This window comes from Vanellus vanellus (assembly GCF_965231255.1).
Source record: "Vanellus vanellus genome assembly, chromosome: 8".
Taxonomy (NCBI): Eukaryota; Metazoa; Chordata; class Aves; order Charadriiformes; family Charadriidae; genus Vanellus; species Vanellus vanellus.
The window spans coordinates 11,739,695-11,748,937 of record NC_138913.1 but is presented as its reverse complement, the minus strand read 5'-3'; positions in this window follow the sequence as shown (position 1 = coordinate 11,748,937).

The following is a 9,243-nucleotide window of genomic DNA, read 5'->3' as shown; positions in this document are numbered from 1 at the left end:
TACGCGCCAGGTCGCCATCTTGAGTGTGGACTCCGGCGGGACTCCCACACTCTGGGGCAGCCGCCATTTTGAGTGTGGCGGGCGGGCAGAGCCACCGTGTTGGGCGTGGCATGAGGCGGGAAACGCCCTGAGGTGAGGCGTGGCGTCGAGCTGTCGCCTCACACGGCCTGGGCGTGACGCAGAGAGATGCAGCCAGCGGGTTCAAGTAACTTGCCATTTTATTCATAGTGATCGTTTGTCTCTGGTAGATACGGTTTTAGGTGTTAGTCAGTCACTCTTTAAGGGGTCTGCACAACTCATCTCCTGCGGTGACACACAAGCCCCAGCCCGGCTGCCAGCTATCCCTTCCTTTTCCCTTCAGTGTATAGCAAGGGATGGCACAGGGCCTGTACAGGTGGAGCTGGGGGAAGATGCCCACACAGGCCAGTCATCAACATCCTTCACTCCATCCTGTGAACAGATCTGTTGAGATCTACAACTCATTGCTATGGCTGCTGGCGCTGTTTCTCTAGCGTGCCCTACCCCAGACTTGGATAGGGCCCAGGGAAGGGAAGAGGAGAGGAAAAAATGCCATACCAGTGAAGAGCCTGCAACACCTGGAGTGTTAGTAGAGGATAATGGACGGTCCATAGAGGGCAGGGGAGACAGTCCTTCCTCCAGCGCCTCCTCACACTTAACGAATCCATTCCCAGGTTACTGCATATCTTCTCATAGTATTTTGCAAACCTCTGACCAATAATTTCTGCTATCTGGCAGAATTAGTAAATGGATTTCTGACTGATGTAATTTCTGTTTCTCGAGCAATTTGTCATGCGGGGAGTTAGAGAAAAATCTATAGTCTGTGGGTCAGGAATATGAAAAAGGGGAATTTAACATATGTAAGGTACTACATGTCCCCTGTTACTGTACTGTTTGAGTTTATTTATCCTTGCAAAGCACAGCAATGTGATGCTAGTATTCCTATTTTACTATTTGGAAGCAAAGGCAATGGGTGTCTCAGCAATATCTCTGAAATCATAGAAGTATGGCAGAACAGGGAAAAGGGGTCTCACAAGTCCTAGGCTAAATAGCCTTACCCCTGGAACTCCCATCCCGTTGTTTTATGGGCTCAAACCTGTGTTCATAATCTTAGGAGACATAGAAAATTATTTCTAAATAAATACTAGCAGAAATAGTTTAAAAACTCAAAGAATTTCCTAGTTGGTTGCAGTTACACATAAGTGGGATCTTTGTGCTCTGAAGACCAGCAGTTTATGAAAATATTTCAGAAAGAACGTGTTACACAAATTGCTATGGAGACCTGTTCATAGATAAACCTAATGTGCTGCTTTCTTTTGCTGGCCTCTTCGTCTTCGCTAATGTCAATATTAGTATAATAGTTCTAATACCTTCCAGGAGTCAGTTCTTAATTAGCAAACAGGTTTGCATCCCCTGCCTTCTGAAGGAGCTTTAATCAGCCCTTGTTTTCCCACAGGGCAATCTACCTTATTACCACAATTACATTTCATTTCATTGAGAATTTCAGACAACAGCTTCTTAGCTTCTTTTCTCAAGAAAGTGAAGTTGCAGCAGGTCTCCAGAATTACCAACGTTTGGGGTTTTTTTGGCTACCTAGACCTTATTATGGAAGTGAAAAAAGATAACCTGTGGCAAGTGAACAGGTGTTAAGAAAGTCTTGGCCTGTGAAACAGTCACTGTAGGACAGCTGTATCAATATTGAGGATTGCTCTTATCTGCAGAAAACAGCATAAAGGCTTCTCTGTTCACAGAATTTCCATCCTTGTCCGGGAAATGACCAGGCTTAAACTGTCAAGGACTCTTCCACTGCTCTTGATCATACAGGATGGAGAATATGTTGGGGAAAATTAAGGTGTCCTTCTGAAAGACAAAATGAACGTATAAGGATCTTTTTCACAGAGTCAAAAATTAATGACTTAAATTGCCAAGATATCAATTGCTCTCTTGAAATTGCCCAATGCAAGTGCCAACTAATTATTATGAGGTGAGAAACAGGGTCATGCTGTGCTATCTCCTACAGGATAGCTTATTTAGAAATTATTAGGCACTCTTAAAGATTGATTTTAGAGCACCAGAGGATGCAGTAATTACAGTAATCAGAAACTTGGGGGAGGGGACCACAAAACAAACCATACAACACTGAACTGAAGGCTTCACACCAATCAAGACCCCTGACATTGATCTTGATTTTCTCAAAGACATCTTCCGCCAAAGCCACATAGGTCTTATTCATTGGGTAGACCACCTAGGTAATGTTGGATATGATTTAAAGTATTCTGCTGATACAATAAATTGTATATGCAGACACTGTTTTTCTAGAATTTCTATGGTTTTTATATTTAGCTTGTACCAGTTTAAAAAAAGCCTAGGGTCATTATACTGGTACCTTTATACTGATCTAACTCTTGAAATCCTGTATAGAAAAATGGTAAAAATAACATATGTGCAAAAGGAGAGGGAAACTGAGTACAGGTTTATTCATATTACAGGATGCAGATAACGTCCAGCATCCTATTCACAGTGAAGAGGTCCTCACGAGTTGTTCAAATTCGCCTTTGGGTAGTTTTGCAGCCTGGGACAAAATATAAACACAACATGTGGTGTTTAAATCAGTGAGAGGGATCTATTGCTTGGCTTTGATTTGTCTAAGGACTGTCTCCAAAGCTTAGTGACATTGATATTCCTTAGTGATAAGGAAGCCTTGTAGTGTGGTATCCTGGGTGCATATAAACCCTACTGCACTTGTGCTGCTATAACGCATAATCTCATGTAGAACTACATTTGTGTATGGCAGGATCGTTCGATCCTTATAGTCCATCCTGTGGAACTGAGTAACTCTTCTTTGCCTCGTTCTGCAGAATAAAAGGACTAATAATGAATATTCAAGAAGGCAGTTGATGCATAAACTCTATGCAGAAAGTAAAAATTCCCAAGACACCTTATACTGCAGAATTCAGGCAGCTGACTCAACTGCATTTTGCCTATTACCCTGCCATAAGCAAGGACAGCGACATGTGTAAGTGCAGATACACACATTTCTCACCTTGTATTTCCAGATACACCATAACAGAGAGCCCAGCATAAAGTGATAATGGTGGTGTAAGAGCCCGCTATGAAGAGATCTGTGATCGCTCACACCATGTTGGTCTCTCTGAATGTAGAGAGTGGGTCATCTTTTGCCTGCAGATATGAGACAGACAATCAGATAAGTCTGATTTAAAAGCATAGCAAATTTCCAGCAACAGAGCTTTTTTTCATCACAGAGCCTGTACTGAGTTGATGAAGCTGCTAATACAGCAGCCATGTAGCCCTGTTAAAAAAATAATCTTGCTGACTGAGGAAGACAGCATACAATAAGTTTTCTTTAGTTCAGGGTGGAACATTACTCTCTCTGTGGTGACTGCCGAGGAACATCCTCAGTACCTTCACAAAGTACTTTTGAGATTGAATTCAGAGAGAGAAATAGCTCAACAGTCTCTCAGGAGTAAAAGGAGGGGAAGGAAGTAGGACTGCAGCTGGAAATAACTGCAAGCATTTAAAATATGTTGCAGTTGCACAAGAGACAATTACTTGTTACCTTTAACATCTGAGCTAAGTATGCATCAATGAAGTTCTGTGGCTCTGCAGGCACTCAGCTCTTCCGGTCATTCCTGATCACAGCCTTAATAAGTGTTTGTAGATCCTGCAAGTGTGTTAGTGCCACCAGGAGTCTTGTTAACATAGTGCTTCACTGCCTCAACAGTAATAGGAAGGTGTCGTAGAGCTGCACCTGGAAATACAAGCACAAGGAACACCATGACATCTTGGCTTCACAGTGCATATAAAGCCTGAATGTTCACAGCTGAACCATGCCTAACCTTTGCTATGATCCTGATGTATTACTTGTCTGACTGTAGGAAACAAATGACCACTTAAGTTTTAAAAGAAAATATCTTGGAAAGAAATGTGTGAAGGCTGACCATTGCAGTTAACTTTCCAGATTGCCTGCTCTCCACTAGTAACTTTCAGATTTGGGGGATTTAAATACCCTCGAGTACAGTTTTTCTTATGTTTTCTAAGTGAAGTCTTTCCCAAATGACCTGTTGCCTCCTAAATCTTAAGTCAACAATTGGCTGTAGTTCTCAAAGCCACAACCATGTTAGCTTGTCCTGTTTTTTTCTGGATGGTTCTTGCAGCCCAATCTAACACAGGAAATCAGGGCTATTACAAAACTCTTCAAGGCACAAGCTAAGAGGAAAAATCTGATTCTGGCCTCAAGGCAAACTTGATGCTGAATAATATCAATCTAAAGTCAGATCAGTCTCCCTGAAGAGAGCTAGTACAGGAGATTCAATGGGCCTGCAGACAAAGCAAGCCAGGAATGGTTGCAGAGGAATCATTATTGAGAAAGAAGGGGACGGAAGTGAGTCCTGGTTTTAGCAGAGTGTAGTGTTTACTTAAGAGCTCTTCTTCCCCTCTGTTCATTGGCAAAGAGTGACCATTTCATGCCACAGCTCACTGAGGAGCACTGTCGGGTTTTGATACAGTTGCAGGGAGCGGGTCAGTCCTTGCTCACGTGAAGCCAGGAGGTGCCATGGAATTTTGCCATGGCCTGGGAGCCTCTGAGCATCCTCTGGCGCATGGCAGCCTTTGCAATGTCCAAAAAGCACATCAGCAATTACGTTGTTGATGGAAGAAGGGAGTGGGACAGAGGGATCCATGCCTACAGAGCAACCTGCATCATTAGCTTCTTTTACAGGCTATGACCCTTTGTTACACTGAGCTCCCATCCAGCCTACTCTTGATTTGCATGGGATTACACAAACAGCTGAGCCTGCAGGAATCAAGATGTAGGAGTTTAACTGGGAGATCGTTCTTCAGGCACCTTTATAATGACTGAGGGAAAGATTCCATCATATAGAAAAGTGCATAATAAGCACAAATCTGTCACTTTCTCCCATAAAGAGTTAGCATGAAAGCAATGAGTCAGGGGTGATGTTCCAGCCAAGTGCAAAATGAATTGTGAAACCATCAGCTGTGTAAACCTCTCATTGAACCTACTGCAGAAATTGCAACTTCCAGTAGAAAACGCAGAGTTGGAAATAAGGAGAATGAGCCCACATACAGATTTATATTTCACCTCTTTCTCTGACAAAGGCCTCAATCAGGCACCAAGCTTCCTCCTGGATCCAGGCTTTTCTCCCCTAGTTCTAGGTTCTTCAGAGTAACCAGGCTGAACCATCTCTGCTGCTTCCAGGTGTGCCTGTTGGCAAAGATAATGCCTGCAAAAAAATGGAGAGGGACTGGGAAGAAGTATGGGACTGGCATCTCCAAAATCAGGACTGGTGAAACCATAGTGGTTCCAAGATTTACCACCATGAGTTTGGAAGGATCCCTGGTAGTATTTATATGGGGAATCAGAGGTGTTTATGCTGTTTTTTCACATCTACTTGATCCCTTGACTCTTTTTTGTGGGAAATAAGTTCCATGCCTGTCTTTCCTTTTCTGCTCCTTTACCTAGAATCACGCACTCAACACACGCTGGGTCCTGCTGGCTGACATCTTTACAATTTTACACCTTTTACTGCAAATACTTCTTGCCATAGTTTGGTAACACGCTCAGTAACTAAGAATTGCCTGGGCTGTGCAAGTATATAAATGGGAAACACATTAGTCTTGTGTGCTGAATGTATATTTGGGGCCCAGTATCTGAGAAGGAGAAGCAGCAGTGGTTCTACATCATTGATTTTGCCAAGAGCAGCCCCTCTTGAAAAGAGGCATTAAGAGTAGATGCAGACATTGTACCAAACCCCATTCTCTGAACAGCTTGTTCTGCTAAAAATATTCCAGTACACACAACAACAGAAAATACTGTAGGGGCCTCCCTCAACATCCCTAAAAAAGGATGCCATGGGTCTCTCACAAAAATATTCTGCGTGCCCAGTCAAGGTGTCCTTCACTGCTTGAAATCCACATAGCAAAATCACTAGTGTTTTTCCTAGCCAGAGTGTGTATGTATTTCCATACATCCTGGCCCCCTAGAGAGACAGTAAGAAACATGATGACATAGAGATATGAGACATTTACAGAGAGGCCCTTCCATATCTTAGTGGTACTCTTTTAGGCCAGAGCTCAGAGGCAATTTCCATTACGTAAGGGCTATTTTGCAGCCATTGGCATTGCCCAAGATAGGGGTGGGAGAAAATTCATCCTGCTGTCAGGCAGTAAAAGAGGTTGGAATCATGTTTCACTATTAAAATCTTAAAAGGCTTTCACTGTTATTAATGCATTGCATTATTATTTATGGCTGTTATTATTCACGTACCTGGAGTTTATATAGCCATCCATGCAACAGCTGTGTCATCTCATCCAGAAATACTTCAATGGTATTTCTTCCATTTACATTACCCCATCAGAGATGATTGATGGATACTGCAAAATCATAAATATTGCTTTAATTATCTTTCCATGTTTGTTTTCCAATCATACAGCTTTTTCAGTGTATCAGTACTTACGTAAGGAACAGCCTTCATCGTTTAACTAGAAATTATAGTTGTAATTAACACGTGCAGCCATTAGATGGTAATGTTTGCTCACCGTTGCAGTAAGCATTGTGCTTTTGAACTCTAGCAAAGTGAGGCAGTTAAGCCAAACTTTTCAAAAATAGCCATCTATCTGCAGTATCTTATTCGAGATGTGTTGGGTATCATGAGCTGCCTGGGAAGTACTTAGCTCCTACAGATTGCCAATGGAGTTTGGGTTCCCAGTAGTTCTGCAAATCAAGTCTCTGGTACCGGTAAATTAGAAACCAGTTTTAAACACTGCCCCTGGGTAGTTGAGAAAGACCTAATTGCATAGACGGAGGGAAGACGAGATAATGTTACCTTGCTCAAAGATTTAGGATTTCAGATAGGAAAAACATCAGCTAGTGTGTGACTATATGGGATAGGAGGTAAGGGTTTCTGAACATCAGTTTCAGGGATTTTAAAGTGTGAAGCAGAGGGATGAATAAAGATTGTGCCTGCACATGCTTTTGAATATGTAACCGTATGTAACTATATATATTTGTATATATAACACCAAACCATATGTAACTATATATATTTGTGTAACTATATAAATGATGCGTGACCTTTTTCTGAGCAGCACTTCAGTAATGTACGATGGACACATGAAAGATGAAAACACCTATCTCTGCTTTAGGGATTTTTTAGGTGTTGTGGTTTAGGGAATGGTGAAAACATGCCATTTATAAAGCTGTTAAGAGTTTGACTGAGCAGAGTTTCCACGTGTGTCCTGGTTTCTGCAGTTTGCTCTTAGGAATCCACTGGTAATGTTGTATTGCTGAACTCACATATGTTGCTCAGAAGCATCTACAAGCAGGACTGCGTTTATCTGGAGTTGGGTGTAGGCCTCCTCCTTTGCAATTTTTGGAAACAAAGATGTAGCCAGGGATTCTGAAACATGCTGTCCCTACTAAAAACACATGCAAATATGATCAGGCACATAGTTGCTGCCACTTGCTGTGAGCAATGGCTGTTTTCTGTAGGGGAGAGTAATTTGAAGAACGGTTTTCACAGAAGTGAGGTGGAGAGGGAAGAAGAAACTAGTGCTTGAAGCCCTAAACTAGATTTCATCTAGTACCAAGAAGAATTGCAGACCCTGTGTTTTCTTCTGTACACACAGGAAAATAGGGAGCCTCAATGATGCATCTTATTTCACACACCTCCCAGGCTTAGTGACTCCTTTTTACCAACATTGCTACCAACCAGGACAGCCAGAGATGGGGTCATGGCAGGAATCCTGAGCATGAATCCTTCCTGGCTCATCTTCCAGCAGCACATGGAAAAAGGGAAGGGTCCTGTGGGTCTCGTTTGGCAGATGCTGTGTGTAGACCACATTAAGGAATGTCAGTAACATCACTAATGTCTTCCTTCTGTGCCTCTACACTGCCCAAGAAAAAAAAAAAAAAAGACAGAAAGCCAGTGTGTTGATACTGTACCATACCAAATAGTACATACAATGTCACCTAGCTGCAGTTCTGTGCAGCTGCTTGCTTATGTAGTCAAATGGATTAAGACTTTAATGTATCCACCTTGTTGTTTTGCAGTGCACATCAGCTCTGATGATTACTGACACTTGCAATATCCTCCCAAAACAAGCAGAACTTTGGGGAAGAGGAGCTATTATCTCAGGGCAACCTTCAAAATCTTAACACCACAGGTAACAAAGCTTTTCTTTGTCCTTTCACCTAGAAGCAATATCATTAATTCCTATCCCCAACAGCAAGGACTGGCCTGGAGCAGTAACACCTCCAGTGTCTCACACACTTTGCTGCCCCTTCATTGGCCAGGCCAGGCTTCTGTCTAAGGAAGCCTTCCAGGGCCTTTTTGTGCCAAGACAGTAACCAGACAATGGCAATATTGTCAAAACAAGGACTACAGGATTCAGTCCTCAAGCAAATAAGCTTTGTTTTCTGCCTCTCTTTGATGAGATGTGCTTATTCTTCCTGTTTCCTTTTCTCCCTCCTTGTAGCTTGTGCTGTAGTAACAAGGTTCCTCAGGCGTTGTTTTTGACTGGGTGATTGTTCAGTGATTTGCACCATTTACAACTGTTGCTACAGGCCCTTTTCATTCACTGCTAATCCTCTCTTAAGTCCAAGAGGACACAGGGCTTGAAGTTCTGCCTGGAAATCTCGCATTCAGACTGAAACCAAGAAAGAGCAGAAAGATGCTTTTTACCTTCTAGCCAAGGATACATTAGGAGTCTACACCTGAACTATTCATAAAGCTATAAAAAGCATCAGTACCTTCAAGAGTTTTTCGTGGCGAATTTGGAAGTCCAATGTCCACTGCTTGCCAGTTAAGGGGAGAGGTGTCGGTCCTGGAGGCAGCTTCCTTTGGGCCCTCTGGATGTTCAGGAATATCAGAAAAATCCAGACAAAGACAAGCATACCTGCAAAAATTTGACTTTTAGAAAATATTGTCCTCATGTCCCTCACTCAGCTGTAACCTGCTAGCCCCAGAGCCATCAGCCCCCAGATCCACACTCCCACACGCATTAGCTCTATTGGAGAGCACATGGACAGCGCAGGCAAATTAACAATGTCTAGTCCCGAGTGAGTGCAGCAGGGCTGCAATGGAGTGTGTCCCTTGAACTGTGCACAGAGTGAGCAGAAAGAATGGATCAGGTGAACTGAGGTGGGCCACTTCTCAGCTATCACAGCAAGAAGGCAGCTGGTACCCT